Here is a 21,292-nt window from a genome sequence, read left to right as displayed (position 1 = left end):
CCACCTGCTGTGTCCTCGTCTCTTCCCAGGCAGCAGCCTCAGTGGCCTTGTTAGAACCGTGTTAGGGATTCACGTGAAGCATTCTTAGCAGACATTGTGAAAAAAGCAGAACCTGTATGTAGAGAGTTTTTCAGTTTGGGGCAGGTCTGAAGCTGAGGCTGGATGGGTGGCAGTGTGACAGCAGGAAGAATAAGCATCACATCCAGAGTTAAAGAGGAACACACTATCGATGCCCAAAAGACATCACGGTTAATCTTTGCAACTCAGGTTTTGATTGCTGTGTCAAGCGAGGAGATATTTTTTGCAGAGGTTTCTGGGATGTGCTAAATCACAGGACCTGGCCAAGCAACATCTCTCAGCGGGAGCCCGGGCCCAGAGTCGCGACAGGGAAGCCATCTGCAGGAACGTGTGGCTGCAGGAACATCAGTGTCACGGGGAACTGGGCCAGGCAGCGCCGAAGGAGTCACGACCCGAGACCACCACAGCCACTGTGACCCCAGGAGGTACCATAATCCTGCATCCTTTCAGAGGATACTGAGCAATTCAAGTTCAAAGTTAGCATGAGCAGGCAAGGTAAGGACAGTAAGTGCATTCTAAAACTAAAAAAATATTTTTTTGAGAAAGAAATCATTTTGATATTCATACACAGATAATACTTACCATGAAAACTGTCAATTGCTTGAATAAAAACGTGAGGCTTCATTTTAAGCATCCCTGTTTTTATTTATCTTGGTCAACTTTGTAAACAATACCAGAGTAAACCATATGCTTTTTGGCTGCTCTCGGGAGAAGGATGAATATGAGGCTGCCTCTTACTACCTGAGGCAAAGGACTTTGCCCGGAGGACACACAGTGCCTGTATCACAGCCCTGTCCTCAGAGGCTTCGCTCACCAAGAGCCTATGACTTGCTTCATAGTTTGTGCCTCTTGAGGGTTTTAAAGAGCTTGAGGGGCACCTGGGTGGCTCCAATCGGTTAAGCATCCGACTCTTGGTTTTGGCTCAGGTTATGATCACAGATTCGTGAGTTCAAGCCCATGTCAGGCTCTGCGCTGTCAGCACAGAGCTAGCTTGGGATTCTCTCTCTCTCCTTGCTCTCTGCCCCACCCCCCCTCCACACTGTCACTATCTCTCTCAAAATAAATAAATAAACTTAAATATATAAATAAATAAATAAATAGCTTCAAAATGTTCCTGGAGGCTCTGTGGCCACAGCAGGCCAGGAGCATGCCAAGGGTTTGAGGGGCTTTGTAAGTGTGTGGAAAGGAAAGATCATCAGATGTGATTTTTAGGAAAAGGAGTGACACACAGGTTGCCAGGATTCTGGTGTGTCATAAGATAGTGATTGAAAATTGTATTTTTTAAGAGAAGTCTAATTATCTATAATCTTTAGTTTCGTAGAAGTAAGTAAAGACCATCCAAATGAGAACAAGCAGAGGTTATTTATTCTGAACTTGCTATATAGTAAGGGAGTCGACCACCAGCACTAGCTTTTGACAGAAACTCAAAGGCAGGCAGAGGAGGGAAACGCTTTATAGTAGAAAAGGGGGTGATGGAGAGAGGCCTCAGGCGTGTTGTGATTGGAGTTGTTGGCATGGGAAAACTGGAGGTAGGCTATCTGGAAGCCAGGAATCTCATGCGATTCGTTTTGGGAACATAACTGGCTTTCTCTGGTTGGTCCTGATTCAGAAACAGGAGCAAAAGATAGGGAAACAGGCAGTCATTGACCAAGCCCTGACCATTCCGGGCTGGTTGCTGCACAGGTGTGGGTCAGAGTTTCTCAGTTTACATGTGGTCTGATCATTGGCTGCATGTTCAGTCTCTCCGTCCGCCTCTCTGGTCATTTTCTTGCTTGTGAGAGGTTGACCAATTTAGGGAAGCCTAGAAATCCAGATCTTCACCGCTTTGAGACCGATCGTCCAGACATCTCCATGGCCAACTGTACCATGAGGTCTTCTCGGCCTTTCTGTTGTACATGATGGGTTTCATCATACTGTTCCATCCGACGAGGAAGTGTCTGTGCAGAAGCATTTCAGGCCCTGGATAGAATGCAGTGGACCAGTATCACGACCACTATGACAAAAACAAGAACAATCGATAACCCCTGTAAGATGCTTTGAATCCACAACCCTAGTCCAGGCCAAGAATAAATCCCACACAGGTCATGAGAGTCAACCTTACAGAGCAAGTAGCTTTTGCTCTTTAAGGCATTGTATAGCCTATCCCACCTTCCCTGTGTCACTGATCCAAGTACAGTACTAGGAATGGCACACACCATGACGAACCGACATGAAATTTAGAACAATGCCACTGTCTCTTTACAGTTTCTCCTCCAGTGTTGATGTAAGGTAGTAATCCATTTGTGCCCTATGATTGGTTTCAGGGAGAAATGTAGCTGTTTGGTATCATGATCTGCTACAGCATTTTCTTTAGCTTCAACATTCTCTTTTTTTGCCTCATTCTCAGACTTCATAATAGCCACCTCTGTGGTAAGTAGAGTGTATCTAAAAGTTGCTTAATTTGCTCTCCATTTTTGTGGAGGTTCTAGCAACCCAAAGTCGTGTAGCACTCCAAAAGCATATTTCCTATCTGTATATATGTTCACTCCCTAGTCATTGGCTAGTTAACAAGCTCTAGTAAACGCAATAAGTTCTGCCATTTAGACTGATTTTACCTCAGGTAGAGGGCTATATTCTAAAGGAGACCTTTGATTAATGATAGTATATTCTGCTTGATAACGTCTAGCGTTGAGAATGATCTATCAACAAACAGGATTAGCTCAGGGTTCTCAACATGAGACTGTAGTAAATCTGAGGGAGGTGCAGAGTGCTCCCAAATTATCTGAGGCAAAATCATCACGAGGCTCCCCTTCTTCTGAAAAGAAGGAGAGTGCCAGGATTTGGGGGGTTGTAGTGGTGAGTCGTACCTGAGAGGGAGAGAGTAATAGAATTTCATAAGAGGTTAATCGGCTGCCGGAAAAGTGCTGTGTTCTCAGTCAATAGTAATGGCTTTACTTCAGGAAGAATCATGAGGTCAAGCGAAGAGCCTGGAACTAGCTCAGCAGAAGCATCAGCAAATTTTGCAGCGGAACACTTGTCCTAACACTAGGGAGAGACATCTTTACAGCGTGTCAAGGGAAGGCTATAGTAAGTGATGGCTTTTGGATAGTTCCCATGAAACTCCAAGGGCTTGTCCAAATTGCTCATGCACAAATAGACAAAAGGGCTTTCTGTCGTTTGGGATGTCTAGGAAAGGAGGCCATTGGGGAACTACCTTCAGGTTCCAGAAAGCCTGTCCATGTTTGGGCTCCCAGAAGAGAGACTCTCTTACTAAGAACATATAGTTCCTTAAAAAAGTGTCAAAATTACAGAAAAAATCAGCACCGATAGTCTGCAAAATCTAGTTAAACCTTTAAATCCTCCCAAATGCCATTTTGTCAGGGATCTACCATTGATTTGAGTAGTTTTTAGTCTATCACAAGAGAATGGTTTCCCCCTTCTACATGGATCATGCCCTAAACAACAGACTGCATTCTGGAAAAATGGTCATTTATCTTTTGAAATGTTTTTTTTTCCTAAATATTATTTATTGTCAAGTTAGCTAACATACAGTATACAGAGTGTGCTCTTGGTTTTGGGAGTAGATTCCCATGATTCATCACTTACATACAGCACCCAGTGCTCCTCCCAACAAGTGCCCTCCTCAGTGCCCATCGCCCATTTCCCCCTGCCCTTTCATCCTCCCTTCAACCCTCAGTTTGTTCTCTGTATTTAAGAGTCTCTCATGCCATCTGCCTGAGGGGCTAGTCAATGATTGGCACCCTTCTAGGAAGAGAGAAATTTGGACATAAGGAAGGCACACAAGGAAGAACATAAAGGTGGATGCTGGTCTGGTGAGAACCCCAACCTCAGGTCTGAGAAGCCAGCCAGAGAAACAGGATTCTAGAGCCTGTGTCAGTGTTCTACCCCACTACTCTCCATATGACAGACAACACTCTTAGGACACAAGATAGTAACACAAAAGACGGCAAAAAGGGATGAAAGGAACGGACTGATTCCATCCAAGATGCCAAACAAATGGAAATCAGTAACAAAAACCAGATTGCCACACTGAGAATAAATAGCCAAAGAACTCAGTGCAAAGCAAAGCAAAGCAAGCAGAGGTCAGACCCAATGCCAATTTACCATATCCTTGTAGACTTGATAAACCAAGAAACACAAGGCACAAGGAGCTTCTGTGGATACCACACTTGATGGAAGGCAACAAGCAGTGAAGACCATACCTTGGTGGGGCCACTAGGAAAACTGGAAACAAAGATGGCCCAAATGAAAACAGGAAAAGGCTATCGAGAGTTTGCTACAGCAAAGGAGTCAGCCTCCATCACTCTCATTTGGCAGGAGCTCAAAAGCAGGCTTAGTGGAGTGGGAAAGCTTTATAGTTAAAAAAGAAGCCTCAGATTGGATATTTGGGGGAGGGACGCTATATTCTTCTGATATTAATATACCACAACTGTACTTTAGTATTTTTCTCAATGGAACTACTTATTTTATGCGGCTCCGTAGATCACCCATTATCTGCCAAAGAATTTGAATTATGCATTATTTTCTCTCCAAATTTAAATTAGACACATTTAATATCTGATGTAGCAATTTAGAAAATAATAAAACACTAACAATTTAAATCCATTGATGGCAGAATCTCAATTATTTTAAAAACAACTGTTCTAATGCAGGATTCAAATAACAGTTTACGAGAAGTGACAACTAGTTAACCCTAACCCCATTGCTTCCATTTCACGTCAGGTCCTGTGCTGGAAGAGCCTCTGCAGTTTCCTCTCGGAGTTTCTGTCTTCTCCGTGGTAAACTGAGGACCATAACCTACTCCACAAGGATGTCAAGAGGATTAGAGGGATTAAAACGGAGGGAGCAGTGGGAAAACCACCTGCTGCTGAGTGCACCCTCAGCCTGTGCCAGACGTGGCTACACAGCATGATCAGTAAGGAAAGTATAGGATAAAGGAAGAAAAGCAAATGCTATAAAAAAAGAAAGGCCAGCACTTATAAGGCTAGTGGAAATAGACAAAGAATGGAAGGTTTAACATGGAGGGGAGTGGTTTTACTGTGCATTGCAGCACATTAGGAAATGAGCCTGTTTTGCATCTGGTGAGGGAAAGTATAGACTTCCCTTGCTGTTACTTTGACACCCAGTAGAGGAAAGTTAGAGCTGTAGATTTTACTATTGTTCATTCATTCATTCATTCATTCACATATCCGTGCGTATGCAGTGAGCACCTATAATGGGGTCAGGCCCCTTGCCTGGCTTAGGGGTGCTGTCCCTGCCCTAGGAGACAGATAGTCTTGGCCAATTTAAAGTGTCTAGGGACAACATAAGGAACGGCCTAAGCATTTGCCATTACTGGATATGAGGCTAGAGTACAAGGTCCAGATACTCCTTTTTCTGCGGAATGCCTAAGGACCATCAGCAGGAATTTCAAGTACAGGCTGATTATAGCATCTTAACTAAGAACATGTAGTGAACTTGGATTGAGAACTTCAAAGCTGCCAGCCTGGGAACATAATCCCCTGACCATTCAGTGGCCTGACATTTATGTTTACTTGAAGTAACACCTTAAGCATTTAAAGAATTTCTGTCTTATCCTCTTAAATCCACCAATGCTGTGGATCCACTCTCTAATTCTCCCAAGACGGAATACTTTGCCTTTGCATTCACACTCCCAAGTTGGGTCCTCAGACTTACAGGACAAACGCTCATGGCAGGTTTAAACACTAGATAACTAATTTACACTCAGTAGACTCCCACAAGGCTGATGGCCATACTAGAGCATAACTAGGCATCCAGACAGAAAACTTAATTTCATGACAGCAAAGTTAATCATTCGTGCCACCTGCCGGAAGGGCTAGTCAAGTGGCAGAGATTCCGGACAAGGGAGAGATCCTTGTGTGTTCTTATTTTAATCAATTCAATTCACATTTATTGAACATTACCCTTACTATGCATAAAGTACTGGTGGATGAAAAAGACATGGTCCTTACCTTCAGAAGGTCACAGACCCGTGGAATCTATGACTAGATGAATTATTTACTCTTGGACCAGGTTAGGAGGAAGGAATGTTAATGTTTATTTATTTTTGAGAGAGAGAGAGACAGAGCATGAGTTGGGGAGGAGCAGAGAGAGAGGGAGACACAGAATCCGAAGCAGGCTCCAGCTGCTTCTGAGCTGTCAGCACAGAGCCCAACACAGGGCTTGAACTAACGAACTGAGAGATCTTGACCTGAGCCGAAGTCGGACACTTAACCGACTGAGCCACCCAGGTGCCCCAGGAGTGTTAAAACTATAAATGTTTACAGTTGCTCACAAGTGATACGAGAAAAAAAATAATAACATGAGTAATGACACCTTGAAATTAGGAAGAAGTTGCACATTCAGCAAGCCATGCTTAGAAACGGGCTATTCAGACTCTCTTACTGGTGGAATTTCCCACAAGACATATCTGAGGAGAACATCTGTGGTAAAGACGTCCCAATAACCATCATCAAAGGAAGACAGCTGTGATTAGGAGCAGATCCTCCCAGCAGTGCCGCTTCTACAGCGTGCATCTCGGACTCACCTCAGTCTTCTGCTCTAACTGATGTGCTTAATGGTGACAGTGAACTCCGACTGCCTGCCATCTGCCAGGCACGGTGCCAAACACTTCAAATACAAAACTGCATTTAACCCTCACAACAACCTTAGGAAGTATGTGCTGTTGTTACTGTCCCTACAACACCGCTGAGGAAACAGGCTTAGAGAGGCTAAGTATGGTAACCTGCCAAGGTAGCCCTGTAAGGAAAGCAGAACCTGGTGAGAGGCAGACCCCAGAGCTGCCTTTCCAGACACAGGCAGGTGCCGGTGCTCTCTGGCATCCCCTCCCCTGCTCAGGCCACTGCTCTCCAGGGCAGGACAAAGTGCCTTGGGGATGTCCCTAAAATAAGCAGTTGAGTGGAGGGGGTGTTAGGGAGGGCTTTCTTTTTTTCCACTCACTAAATCATACAATGTCAGATCTCAAGCCGTCTTCTAGAATGTCTACCTCAAACCCTTCGTTTCACAAATAAGGAAACCCAGGTTCAAAGAAATGGAATGGCTAAAGGTCCAGCGGCAGCTCAGGACTTCCTCCCTGGGGCCTCACGCACAGCCCAGTACATGCTAGGATGCTCGGACACTTCTGGCGACCTGTCAGTCCTTAGCTCAGTGCCCACAAAGGCACTCATCGCCCCCTTTGGGCTCCCAGGACAGGGGTCCCCGACAGGACAGCGCTGCCATCCTGCGCTGAGTTCCTCCCTCTGGCAAAGTCAGCGGTCCGCCAGAGTTGGTACTCCTGTCCCTGCAGACGCTTGCTCCAGGAAGAACGGTTTTCTGCCTGAGGCACTCTCCTGGTCTCCACAAATCGTTTTTTGGAGCTACACACACACATACTTGAAACAGATAATCGATTAATCAGTACCGTATGCCAGTTACTGAGCTTCCGGTGCCTGACACTGGGGGCGGGCGGGGGTGGGCGGGGCCAAGGCGGGGCTGTCGGTGTTGGGCGTGGTCGGTGTTGGGCGTGGGCGGGGCGGGGCTGGGCGGGCGCAAGCCGCAGCTGCAGCCTCATTTCCTCACGCGCGCCGGAAGTGGCGGTTGTCGGCGCAGAGGCGTGCGGTGGGCTGTGAGGTGGCTGCACCCCTGTGCGCCGGGCGCCGCCGGAGTATGCCCGCGGCCGGGGTGAAGGCGGCTGGGCGGCGGTCGCCTTGCGAGGACTGAGGAGCGCGGTGAGTAGCCGGCCCCACCCGGCCTTGCCTGCCCGCGCGGCTCTCGCGACTAGGGCCCGAGTGGTGCCGGGGCGCGGGCCGAGGGCTGTGGATCCCTCCTGTGCGGGTCGGGTCGCTTCTCCGACGAGCCCTCCGGGGGGGGGCCCTTTCCGGGTGGGGTCGCCTCCTGGAGAAGCCCTCCAGAGACCGTTGCGGTGTCAGGAAAAGCCACAGTTTTTCGGAGCGGGTTGAGTTTTCTGTTGAGAACGATGCTGTCAGAGACCGTTGGTTTGGGTGTGTTTTATTTTTGTCACTTTTTTTTTTTTTTTAAAGCTCTAACTCACCCCCGCCTGTGGCTCTCTCAGTGCATAACTTTGCAGTCCGCTGTTACCCCTTTATTGCGTTAAAGTAGTATTCGCCAGCTGCAGCCCCTCGCAGTTTCTGCCAGACACCAGGCGCCTTTAAAAGATGCACATTTGTGTCGGAATTAGTGGGGCCGCGGGGACTACAGGACAGGGAGCTTCTGGCATTTTCAGGCTGCATCTGGAAAATTGCACTATTGCTGAACAGCTTGCTGAGGACTCATTTGTAAAGGCAGTAGTGATGCTTTTATGATGACAGGAGGAAACATCGGTTATAAATCTTAAGCTTTTATCCTTCAGCCTGCTCTGGAGATTTATATGCAGTGTGTGGACGTTTAGCCTCATTGAAGGTTCTTAGGAGCTGGGCCTTCATTCCTGGTGGAATTCATGTTGTCTTTAAAGGTCGCATCAAAACGGTACTTCCAAACTTGGTGGGAAACCAAGTATTGTATGACTGAGAATGTTGACCTTCATTTTGTATTGTTATTCTGATACCATTTGTTTAAAACTGTCTTGTGACTAAAAGAATGTAAGAAGGATGTCGGGTGTCCAATATCTATGGCTTAGGACATTTTGACATCAGTACACACCGTTTTGGTTCCCAACAGTTCGGAAATTACATTTCTTTCTTAACTTTTTTATTGAGGTATAAAATACATATGGAGTCATCAAGTTCATAAATCTTTATTGTACAGCTCAGTGGATTTTTATAGATTTATTAACTTGTATAACCACAGGCTAGATCAAATTATACTTATAGAACGTTTCCATCATCCCAGGAGTTTCCCTCTGCTTCGTCCAAGTTTTACTGCTGCCCCCCCCCCCCCCCATCAATATTCTGATTTCTGTCATCAGCTCTTAGGTTTGTCTATTTTGGGCTCGATGTTAATGGATTCACGCAGAATGCTGAGCACGTTGCTTGTGAGATTCACCCATGATGTTCCATGTATCAGTAGTTCATTCTTTTTTTTGTTGCTGTTTAATATTCCATTGTATGGCTATATGACTATTCTTTTGTTGATGGATATTTGTGTTTCCAATTTTTGTTATTACGTATTTTGGGGAATGCTATGGAACATTCTTGTAAATGTTCTTGGTGAACACACCTGTGTGCATTTCTATCAGCTGTGGAGTAACTGTCATAAGGTAGGCAGAAAATTGTTTTAACCAACCTGGACTCTTTCTTTTCTTTTTCAATAGAATTTGTTATTTTAATTTATATGACATTCAAGATTGGTAAAAAGCAAAACTATTATGAGTTCAAGACTTAAGTGATTCATTACCCTGTGGTTATTTATTTTTTGAATTGTACACCTCTGACAATCTTCTCCCAGACTGTCATTACTTATTTAACTATCTGTTAGAGAAGTCTGCTAGATAGAGCTGGTGTCCCTGAAGCTTATTGCATAACACTTAGGTAAGAACAGTGTTACTCAAATTGGTGGTTGTTAGGGGAAACGAAACACCAAAAGGATATGACTAAAAATGGATTGAAGAATCATGGGATTGCAAGTCAGTAAACTTTTAACATTGTTGTCATACTATACAAGTACTAGGTGTAAATGTAAAATTGAATTCTAGGGTTATTTACAAGTACGAATTTACTGTAGGAGTGCAGTGATTTCCATGTATACTGAGATGCTGATACATTTATATCAGAAACAGCAACATTTAAATCAGAGACATTCATATCAAGGGACAGACAACAGAAATCTGTGGCATGTGAGAGGTGCCCCAGACTGAACAAATAACAAGAACGAGACCTGAAGCAATGGAATTGATAGACGAAATAGAAGAATACTTTAAAATTAATATTAGTATGCTCAGATTTGGGAGGGTACCATGCTTATTGAACAGGCTGCCCTGGAAACAAGCAATCAGTTCTTGAATAGTAAAACATAGAAAGAAGGAAAAATAGCTATGACATGGAAAATAGATCCAAAAGAGTCAATGCACATCTAACAGCAATTCCAGGAAGGAATAGAAATTAGAAGGGGAGAAATAACCACAGAGATTGTGAGGGTAGAAGTATCCAGGCAGTATCTTGGTCATCCAGAGCCAAACAGAAAAATGTTATCAGGGGACAAAGTACCAGCAAATGTAAATCAGCCCTTCCTTCTTACACCTTCCATTTCATCTGTGTTGTGGGGATGATCAGTAAGTATAACCTTTTCAGAGAGCTTGTAGAAAGGTGTGGCACAGGTTGAGGGTTTCTGGCTGTGCTAACAACTCCTATTCCCTCATTCTCCTCCCTTCGCAATTGACAATAGATGCCAGATTTCCCATTCTTACCTTACCGTAGAATGGAAATAAAATACTATGTCAAGGAAAGAAAGGAAGGAAACAAAGAAATTTGTCTTAGTAGAAGTATCTGAGTTTATGAATGGACTAGACATACTGAGTGTCTTAAACGAGTGTTGATAGGCACGCCTAGATACATTCCAATGAAATTTATGAGCTTCATGGATAAATAAATATACAGTCTCATAAGCTTCCAAAGAGAAATATATGGTTATCTATAAAGGAGTGAAAGTCAGATGTGTGATCAGACTTCTAATTTGGGACGTGGTTATCTAACATAATATCTAATGTCTAATATAACATAATATCTAACATAAATAGTGTTCATGACACATATTTTAGACTCAGAAACTTCTCACCAATCAACCTGTCATTCAAAGTGAGGGCATAATTGGAGCACCTGGGTGACTCAGTTGAGTGTCCAACTTTTGATTTTGGCTCAGGTCATGATCTCAGTTTCTCGAGTTCAGGCCCCATGTTGGGTTCTGTGCTAACAACACAGAGCCTGCTTGAGATTCTCCCCACCCTCTCTCTCTGCCCCTCCCCCCACCCACTTGCATTTTCTCTGTCTCTCAAATAAATTAAAAAAAAAAAAAAAAAAGGTGGGAGCAAAATAAAGTCATTTTCACCCATACCCACTAGGAATACCCCAAGATGTACTCTATCAAGTGAAAAATTAATCCAAGAAAAATAGATATGGAATTCAAGAAACAGTGAGCAAAGAAAATAGTATAACTTAACTCCAAGACATTGATAATGATAAGCTAAGAACTATAATGGAATGCTAAGGAAGGATTAATGGACCAGAATAGTTATAGTTTGAAGTCTGTAATCTGGAGCAAATATTTAACATAATTTTAAAAGTTGATTGGGAAGGTGAGATATAGATAAAGCCATGCTGAAAGGCTTATCCTGAGCAAGGGAAGGCTATAGAAACTGACCAGTTACATGCTGAAATGAATACTTTAAGGAATTTTAACTTAGCAGTCCTGTTTTCAGAGATTTATCCTGTGGGTGAAATAATACGTGGGAGGTCATGTATATATAAGGCTGTTTATGCTGGGATGTTTAATAGTGGCAGTAGGTTTGGAAGGATACACAAAAACTGAAGAAGGAACCTGGGCCTCTGAGATAGAAGGCAGAGGTTTCACTGTATGACCTTATATCATGTTTAACTTTTTTCTCACATGTATTTATTTTGTAGAATTTTAGAAATAGAAAAAAATTCTAGGAGTGTATACAAATGTAAAGGTTTAGAGCACAAGTTGCCAAATGTGACTGGGAACCTATTTTAGTATTACCTGTGACATAAGAGTGACTTTTATATTTTTAAGGGCTTGGGGGGGAAAAAACCTAAAAGAAGAATATTTTGTGACATGAAAATTCTAGGAAGTTCACATTTCAGTATCCATTGGAATACAACTATGCTCATTCATTTGCACATTTTCTGTGGCTGCTTTTGTGCTGCAAGGCAGAGGTACTACATGGCCCTTTACCTGAAATGTTTGTTAATCCCTGGTTTAGAGCCAGAAATAGACCTCCATATATATAAGGAATTGTGCTTATGATAAAAGTGAAATTTCAAATGAGTGACAAGAGCATGGATTGTTTAATAAATGATAAGAAATGGTTATTTGAGAAAATAAGTTTTATATTAGGATTATTTCCAGTACAGAAGCTAAAATCGAGAAGTCATGCAGGAAAAGACTGATAGATTTGACTCCATTAACAGCAGCAACAAAAGAAAACTTCGCACAAGGGAAATAACACCCAACACTTACTGAGCACTTAATGCTTGCTTGTCATGTTTTACTTGACTGTTACAATAACACTGCAAGTAGGTTCTATAATTATTCCCACTTAACAGATGAGAAAACTGAAGCTTGTAGAGTTTGAAGAATTTATCTATAATAAAGAATTAGAAAGTGATAGAACAGATGTATGAATTTAGGCCATCTGGCTCCCAAACCTATTTGTGCAAACAAGATATTATTTTACAGGTATTATCTATGTCAACACATCTAGATCTACCTCATTCCTTTTAAATGCTCTGTTGTATAAATGTCTGCAGTTTATTTATCCTCTCTTATTGATAGACTTTAAGTTACTTTTATTTTGCTGTTATATGTAGCAGTAGTAAACATCTTATGCATGTGACTATATGCTAGTATTTCTGTAGTATGAAGTCTTAAAAATCTTAAAAGTAGAATTGTGAATTGCTGGATTAAAAGGCGTAAGTCAAATTTGTCCTTCCAAAAATAAGGTGTGTGTGTGTGTCTATTTTTAATTTATCTTTAATCAAAGGAATTGAAACATCTTGGAAGGAACCTTGGCCATTCAAACAAATTATTTTATAGATGAAGGCCATATAGGTTAAGTATTATGTCCAAGATTACACAGCTATTAAGTAGCTATTACACTTGACTTTTTGAGTTGTTTTTACTGTGCCACAGGCTGCTTTTGGCACATTCTTCTGTTTTACCTGTAATGATAGCATTAGTATTGCTGCCATTTGTTTTGCTGAAATCTGGGTACCTTGAGTATAGTTTTCCCCAGAAACACTTGTCAGAATGATTATTCTGGTATTATTTGTTCTTAGCACCCAATACAGTGTCTGTCTTAGTCAGTTTGGGTAGCTATAACAAAGTACCATAGACTGGCTTAATTTATTTTTCTTAATCTGAGATCAGGGTACCAGTTATAGTTGAGTTCTGGTGAGGGCCCTCTTCTGGGTTATGGACTGCCAACTTGTTTCTTCAGATGGCAGAAAGAGGGCTACATTAATTGCTCTTTGGGATCTCTTTTATAAGAGCACTAATCCCATTAAAGAGGGCTGTACCCTCATGACCTCTAGTTAACCTCCCAAAGGCCTTTTACCCCCTTATAAGTAACACATTGGGGGTTAGGATTTCAACATGAGTGTCTGAGAGAAACATTCAGTCCATTGCAGTGCCTAACACAGAATAGGTACTCAAATATTTTTTTTAACGTGTTCATTAATTTTTTGAGTGACAGAAACAGACATTCATTTTTAACAGACATTTTTGAGTTAGAGAGAACACTAACAGCAGAAGGGCAAAGAGAGAGAGAGAGAGAGAGAGAGAGAGACAGAGACAGAGACACAGAATCCAAAGCAGGTTCCGAGCTGTCAGCACAGAGCCTGACACAGGGCTTGAACCCACAAACCATGAGATCATGACCTGAGCTGAAGTGGACACTTAACCGACTGAGTCACCCAGGCACCCTGGTACTCAAATATTTGTTGAATGAGCACTACCTTCTGGTGATCAGTACTTTTATTTCTAAATACAAACCACTTATTCATTGACATGTTAAAGAATCCGTGTATCACCGTAACTCATAAATTGCTCAAGGAATAAAAGATTCTAATTCCTTCCCTTACAAATATTTATGCTTCATAATGTTTTAGTTTGTTTATTTCTGACAGTGCTTATGTTTTCCAAATAATGTTTTGGCTTTTTGTTGTGTAAAAAATGAACTACAAATTATAAATGTAGTTTTTGAAAACTTTAGTAAGACATTATACAGAAATTCAGGAAGATTATACAGAATAGAACTTTTTAAAAAATTTTTATTTAAAGCCAAATTAACATACAGTGTAATAATGGTTTCAGGAGTAGAATTTAGTGATTCATCCCCTACATATAACACCCAGTGCTCATCCCAACAAATGCCCTCCTTAATGCCCATCACCCATTTAGCCCAATAACCCATCCAACAAACACGCTTCCAGCAGCCCTCAATTTGTTCTCTGTATTAAAGAGTCTCTTATGGTTCGCCTCCCTCTCTGTTTTTATCTTCAGAATTGAGAATTTTTAATTATTTTTATGTTTATTTTTTTGAGAGAGAGCAAGCTGGGGGAGGGCAGAGAGAGAAATCCCAAGCAGGCTCCATTCTGTCAGCACAGAACCCAACATGGGGCTCAAACCCACGAACTGTGAGTTTGTGACCTGAGCCAAAACCAAGACTTGGAAACTTAACCAACTGATCCATCCAGGCACCCCCAGAATAGAACTTTTAAAGTAAATAGATTCAAATGAATTGTTTGTATTTTGCAAAAGGCAATAGGTTATTCTAAATGCAAACATTACAGTGTAAGTATCATGGAAATTATGTATGAAATATGTATTAGTACTACAAAATTATAGAATCAAAAGATTGAGTAGAAATTGCTTAAAGGCCATAACGTTATGTAGGGATCAGTGCCACAGAATGAACTATGTTTAGCAATCTTTTGTCTCAGAATCATAAGGCAAATAGAAAGATGTAATGAGACCTTGAAGGTAATATGAGTTCTACTTTTTTTGGAGAGCAGGTTTTGCTTATTTTTGTTTTTGTTTTTTTGTTGTTGTTGTGTTTTTTTAAGATTTTTAATTTTTTAAGTAATCTCTACACCCAACGTGGGGCTCAAACTTACAACCCTGAAACCAAGAGTTGCATGCTCCACTGACTGAGCCAGCCAGGCGCCCCTCTTATTTTTGTTAAGTCCAAGCTGGTAGTCAGCAAACCTTCATGTTTGTCTTCTTAATGAACAAAATGGAGTTTTCTTAAAAATGTCTCTTGGATGCTACTACTCAAACTAAATCTGATTTTTTTAAAAATAGCTTCACTGAGGTATAATTGACATATGATAAACTATGCATATTTAAAGTATACAATTTGATAATTTGAACATATGTATATACCTGTGAAATCATCACCACAAGTCAAAATGATAGACCGTATCTGTCACTCCCAAAAGTTTCCTTGTGCTCTTTTATAATTGCTTACTATTACCACTTCCCCCAACCCACCCCTGGTCCCAGTAATCACTGATTCATCTGCTCTCTGTCACTACAAATTACCTTACATTTTCTAGAATTGTATATAAATAGAATATACACTCTCATTGTTGAGCTTCTGTCACTGAGAATAATTACTGAGATTCACCGGTAATGATACATGTATCAGTATGGCTCTACCACAGTTTGTTTATCCATTCACTTGTTGATAAACATTTGAATTGTTTCTAGTTTTTGGTTGTTACATATAAAGCTGCCATGAGCATTTGTGTACAAATCTTTGTATGAACATATGCTTTCATTTCTCTCAGATAAATATCTAAGAATGAAAAGATGCAATCATGATAGGCTTATGTTTAACTTGTTAGGAAACTGTGTAAAACCGTCTTACATTCCTACCAGCAGTATATGAAAGTTCTGGTTCCTCCACATTGTCACCAGCACATCAGTCTTTTTAATTTTAGCCATTCTAAAATTAGCCATTCTATGTAATGGTATCTCATCGTGGTTTGAATTTGCATTTCCCTAGTGACTAAGGGTGTTGAACATTTTTTTCATGTTCTTATATAAAGTGTTTGCTCAAATATTTTGCCAAGTTTTAATTGAGTTGTGTTTGTTTTGTTATTACTGCATTTTGATAGTGGTTAAGTATGTATTCTGAACGCAAGTCCTTTGTCAAAAATATGCTTTGCACCTGTTTTCTTCAGATCAGTGACTTGTCTTTTCATTCTCTTAACAGCATCTTCCAAAGAGCACAAATTAACATATTTTGACAAATCCAGTTTTTCAGTTATGCTATTACTGTTTTATCAAAGAAATCTTTGCATAATAACTTAAGGTGACAAAGATTTCCTCCTGTGCTTCTACTTTTATAGTTTTGGGTTTTTCATTCATCTGTAATTCATTTTGAATTATATCCTAGTGGATGTGAAGTAGTTATCTCATTGTAGTTTTGATATGTGTTTCCCTATTGGCTAATAATGTTGAGCCATCTTCTCATGTGTTTATAGGCCATTCTTAATCTTTTTAGAGAAATGTCTAGTTAGATCTTTTGCCCATTGTGTTATTTATCCTTTTGATAATGAGTGATAAGAGTTCTTTACATATTCTAGACACAGACCCCTATCAGGTATATGACTTACAAATATTTTCTCCCATTCTGTAATTGTCTTTTCACTTTCTCAGTGATACCCTTTGCAGTACAAAAGTTTTTAATTTTAATGAAGTCCAATTTATTTATTTTGTCTTTGCTTTTTTGGTGTCATATCTAACAAATCATTGCCTAAAAGCCACAGAGATTTATACTTAGGTTTTGTAAGAGCTTTATGTTTTTAACTCTTACATTTAGATCTCTGACCCACTTTGAGTTAATTTTTGAATATAGTGTGAGGTAGGAGCCCAGTTTCATTCTTTTACATGTGAATATCCAGTTGTCCTAACACCATTTATTGAAAAGACTTCTTTCTGCATTGAATTACCTTTCCACCTTGTTGAAATCAATTAATGTGGTTTATTTCTGGACCCTAAATTCTATTGATCTATATGTCTATGCCTATACTAGTACCACACTATCTAGAAGTAAGTTTTGAAATGGGGAAGTGTGAGTCCTCCAATTTCGCTCTTCTTTCTCTAGACTGTGTTGGCTATCCTGGGATCCTTGAATTTCTATGTGAATTCTAGGATTAGCTTGTCAATTTCTGTAAAGTCAGCTGGATTCTGAAGTGGATCATGTTGAATCTGTAAATCAATTTGGAGAATATTGCTGTCTTAATAACATTAGGTCTTCCTATCCATGAGCATAGGTGTCTTTCCATTTATTTAAATCTTTAATTTCTTTCAACAATGTTTTGTAGTTTTCAGAACACAAGTCTTATACTTGTTAAAATTATTCCTGAATATTTTATTCTTTTTGGTATATATCAGATTGTTTTCTTAATTTCGTTTTCAAATTTTCAGTGCTGGTATATAGAAATACAATTGATTTTTATGTATTGATTTTGTATCCTGCAAACTGACTAAACTTATTTATTAGTTATAATAGATTTTTAGTGAATTCCTTAAGATTTTCTATATACAAGATCATATCATGTGCAATCTTTTCCAATCTAGATGTCATTTTATTTCATTTTCTTGCATAACTGCCCTGGCTAGAACCTGTTCCAGTACTGTGTTAAAAAGAAGTGATGAGAGCAGACATCCTTGTCTTATTCCTGATCTTAGAGGGAAGCATGTAGTCTTTCACCATTAAATGTGAAGTTAGCTGTGTGTTAGCTTTTTTGTATCTGCCCTTTATCAGGTCGAGGAAGTTTCCTTATATTCTTAGTTTGTTAAGTAGTTTTATCAGAGGTGCAGGATTTTATCAAATGCTTTTTCTTTGTCTATTGACATGACTGTGTGGGGTTTGTCCTTTATTGATATGGTATATTAAATTAATTGACTTTTAGATGGTAAACCAATCTTGCATTTCTGTGATAAATCTCCCTTGGTCATGTTATATAATACTTTTTATGTGTTGATGGATTCAGAGTACTAAAGTTTGGTTGAGGATTTTTGTGTCTCTATCATTAAGGAATATTGGTATCTAGTTTTCTTTTGATGTCTTTATATGATTTTGGTATCAAAGTAATACTGGTCTTACAGAATGCTTTGGAAAGTGTGTTTTATTTTTTGGAACAGTTTGTGAAGAACTGGTATTAATTCTTACAAATGGTTAGTAGAATCTGCTATTGAAGACATCTGTGCCTGGACTTTTCTTTGTGGGTAGTCTTTGATTATTAATTTGGTCTCATAGGTCTGTTAATATTTACTATTTCTTCCTAAGTCAGATTCAGTGGTTTGTGTCTTTATATTTTAAAGGGATTTAAATAATTTGAAACTTGTATCCATGTTGTTAACATTTCTACTTTCTTCATGCTTTGTATAGATTCATATTTCCATCTGGTATTATTTTACTTCTGCCTAAAGGACTTGTAGTGCAGGTCTGATGGTGATGAATTCTTTTAGCTTTTTAATGTCTAAAGAATTACTGGCCTTTGTTCTTGACAGATACTTTTTGTGTGTATAGAATTGTAGGTTGACATATTTTTCCTTTCAGTTCTTTAAAGATAATGCTCCACTCCCTTTGTTTCTTGTATGTGGTGTGTGTTTTTTTTCTGGCCACTTTCAGGATTTTCTATTTATCATAGAATTTGAGCAATTTGATTATCTTGTGCCTGGCTTTAGTTTTCTTTATGGCTTTTGTGTTTGGTAATCGTTGAGCTTCTTGGATCTGTGTTAATAGTTTTCATCAAATTTGGAAAACTTTCAGTTTTATTTCTTTAAATATTTCTCCTCACCCCCCTCTCACTTCTTTAGAGACTCTAATTACATGTATACTGGACTGCTTGAAGCTGTCACACAGCTTTCTGGGTGCTCTGTTAATGCTTTTCATTCTCTTTTCCTTCTGTATTTTGCATAACGTCTATTACAGTGTCTTCAATTTGTTAATATTTTGCACTGAAATATCTACCACTAATTCCATTCAATGTATTTTTCATCTCAGACATTGAAGTTTTTATCTCCTAAAGTTCAGTTTGGATGTTTTTATGTCCTTTGTGTCTCTGTTTAGTTTTTTGAACATGAATATCTTTTTAAAAGCAGTTGCAACCATTTTAATATCCTTTTCTCTTTTTTATAATGCTTATTTATTTATTTTGAGAGAGAGAGCAAGCTTGTGCACGAGCAGGGGAGGGGCAGATTGCAAGCAGGCTTCATATCAGCACAGAGCCTGATGCAGGGGCTCAATCCCATGACTGGGTATTATGACCAGAGCTGAAACCTACTAGAGTTTTAGTAATAATAATGACTCTATTATTGTCAGTAGAGTTGGACACTCAACCAACTGAGCCACCCAGGTGCTCCCTAACGTTCTTTTCTATGAATTCTGGCATCCGTCATTTTTTTTTTAATTATTTATTTATTTAATTTACATCCAAATTAGTTACCATATAGTGCAATAATGATTTCAGGAGTAGAATCCAGTGATTCATCCCCTACATATAACACCCAGTGCTCATCCCAGCAAGTGTCCTCCCTAATGCCCCTTGCCCATTTAGCCCATCCCGCCACCCCAAATCCCTCCAGCAACCCTCAGTTAGTTCTCTACATGTAAGAGTCTCTCGTGTTTGGGCTGCCTGGGTGGCCCAGTCGGTTCAGCTTCCGACTTCAGCTCAGGTCATGATCTCGTAGTTCATGAGTTCAAACCCCGTATCAGGCTCTGTGGTGACAGCTCAGAGCTTGGAGCCTGCTTCGAATTCTGTGTCTCCCTCTCTCTCTGCCCCTCCTCACATTCTGTCTCTCTCTCTCACAAAAATAAATAAACATTAAAAAAAAAAAAGTGTCTCTTATGTTTTGTCCCCCCCCCACCCTGTTTTTATATTATTTTTGCTTCTCTTCCCTTATGTTCATCTGTTTTGTATCTTAAATTCCACATATGAGTTAAGTCATATGATATTTGTTTTTCTCTAATTTTGCTTGGCATAATACACTCTAGTTCCATCCACTTTGTTGCAAATGGCAAGATTTCATTCTTTTTGATTGCTGAGTAATACTTCATTGTATATATGTACCACATCTTCTTTATCTAGTCATCTATCGATGGACATTTGGGCTCTTTCCATACTTTGATTATTGTCAGTAGCGCTGCTATAAACATTGGGGTAGCATCTGTCCGTTCTAAAACATTTTCAATCATTGATTATTCTCATTATGGGTTATATTTTTTTTTTTCTGTGTATGCCTGATCATTTTTGTTTGGATGTCAGACATTGTGAATTTTATTTTGCTAGGTGCTAGATATTTTTATATTCCTATAAATATTTTTGAGGCTTGTTGTGCAGTTACTTGAAAACAATTTGATCCTTTCAGGTCTTGCTTTTAAGATTTGTTAGGCAAGACCAGAGCCATGTTTAGTCTAGAGTTAGTTTTTTCCCATGACTGAGGCAAGACCTTTTTGAGTACTCTACCCAATGTCCCATGTATTTTGAGGTTTTCCAGTCTGTCTGGTGGGAACATGCACATTATTCCTGGCCCAGTATGAATGCTGAGATCTGTGTCCTCTAATTTTTTTTTTTTTTTAGCTTCAGTTAGTTTCTTTTATATGCCTGCACTGGTCAGTGCTCTGCTGAATACCCAAAGGGTGTCCTCCTCAGATCTCTGGAGTTCTCTCTCTGTGCAACTCTCTCTTCTGGTACTATATCCTTTCACGCTAGCAGCCTTGGTCTTCTCAGCCTGTTGGCTCCCTCTCATCAACTCAACAAGTCAACTGGTCCCTGCTTAGAGGGGACTCCCTGTGTTATGACCTGGAAACTAAGGCAGTAAGCTGGGCAATCGTTTATTTTTTGTTTCTCCAAGGATCACTGCCCTTTGTTACCCAGTGTTCAGTATCTTGAAAAACATTGTTTTATATTGGGAGGGGCGGGTTCTGGATTTTATTGGTTGATTTTTTATTGTCCCAAGTACAAGAGTAAATCTGTCCTTGTTGTTTCATCTAGGAAGTCTCTTTAATGTGTTTTTAAAGAATAAGAATTGATGGCTCCTAAGGTTTCTTTTTAACCCTGAGATTTTTTATTTTGTATTACATACTTTGAACAGCTCATTTTCCTATCTCCATAGTGTCCATTCTCTCCTCACAACATTTAACTGTTTGCTGTTTGTTCATAGAAGGTTGCTTGGGATTAACTCTGGGTTATGAATGAACCTTGTTTATGATATAAACACATAGAATGAGGGCAATCAAGCTGTAACAGCCGAAAAATGGATGTTTTCTCCAACATACTTAACATATTTAAAGTTTTTATAATCTAGTTGAGAGTTTGGCTAAAGAGTTTCCTTCACAGACTAGGCAAGTAAGACTTTAATTTGGTATCTTTTATTTTTAACCACAGAGCTATGCAAATAACATTTATATTCTAAAGTAATTACAGCAACTTTTCTTTCATTTCAACTGTAAGAGATTTAACTGTAAATAGGCATGTAAGATATCTCAAAACCTGTATTTTGCTTG

At 39.8% G+C, this 21,292-nt stretch overlaps 1 protein-coding gene and 1 long non-coding RNA gene across 16 annotated transcripts in view; one reads left to right on the top strand and one right to left on the bottom strand.

The window, feature by feature from the left end:
• Nucleotides 1-1,421: 1,421 nt before the first annotated feature.
• LOC109492907 lies at nucleotides 1,422-7,556 on the bottom strand. Of its 2 annotated transcripts, XR_006587134.1 has the most exons (3): nucleotides 7,499-7,556; nucleotides 6,626-6,837; nucleotides 1,422-2,071 (listed from the first exon to the last, which is right to left on the bottom strand). It is a non-coding gene; the product is annotated as an uncharacterized LOC109492907 (long non-coding RNA). The 2 variants fall into 2 exon arrangements; XR_002146884.3 differs by lacking the exon at nucleotides 6,626-6,837.
• Nucleotides 7,557-7,640: 84 nt separating this feature from the next.
• CSGALNACT2 (chondroitin sulfate N-acetylgalactosaminyltransferase 2) overlaps nucleotides 7,641-21,292 on the top strand; it is a 46,127-nt gene continuing 32,475 nt past the window's right edge. For 7 of the 14 annotated variants that reach the window (XM_019814159.3, XM_019814158.3, XM_019814164.3 and 4 more), the window contains exon 1: nucleotides 7,644-7,805. The gene's annotated coding sequence lies outside the window, so the exon portion shown is untranslated. Of the gene's footprint in view, nucleotides 7,806-21,292 lie in introns of all 14 variants that reach the window. The other 7 variants (XM_019814155.3, XM_019814160.3, XM_019814157.3 and 4 more) reach the window with 3 other exon arrangements.

This window comes from Felis catus, chromosome D2 (assembly GCF_018350175.1).
Source record: "Felis catus isolate Fca126 chromosome D2, F.catus_Fca126_mat1.0, whole genome shotgun sequence".
Taxonomy (NCBI): Eukaryota; Metazoa; Chordata; class Mammalia; order Carnivora; family Felidae; genus Felis; species Felis catus.
This window is presented reverse-complemented; position numbering and strand designations above follow the sequence as displayed.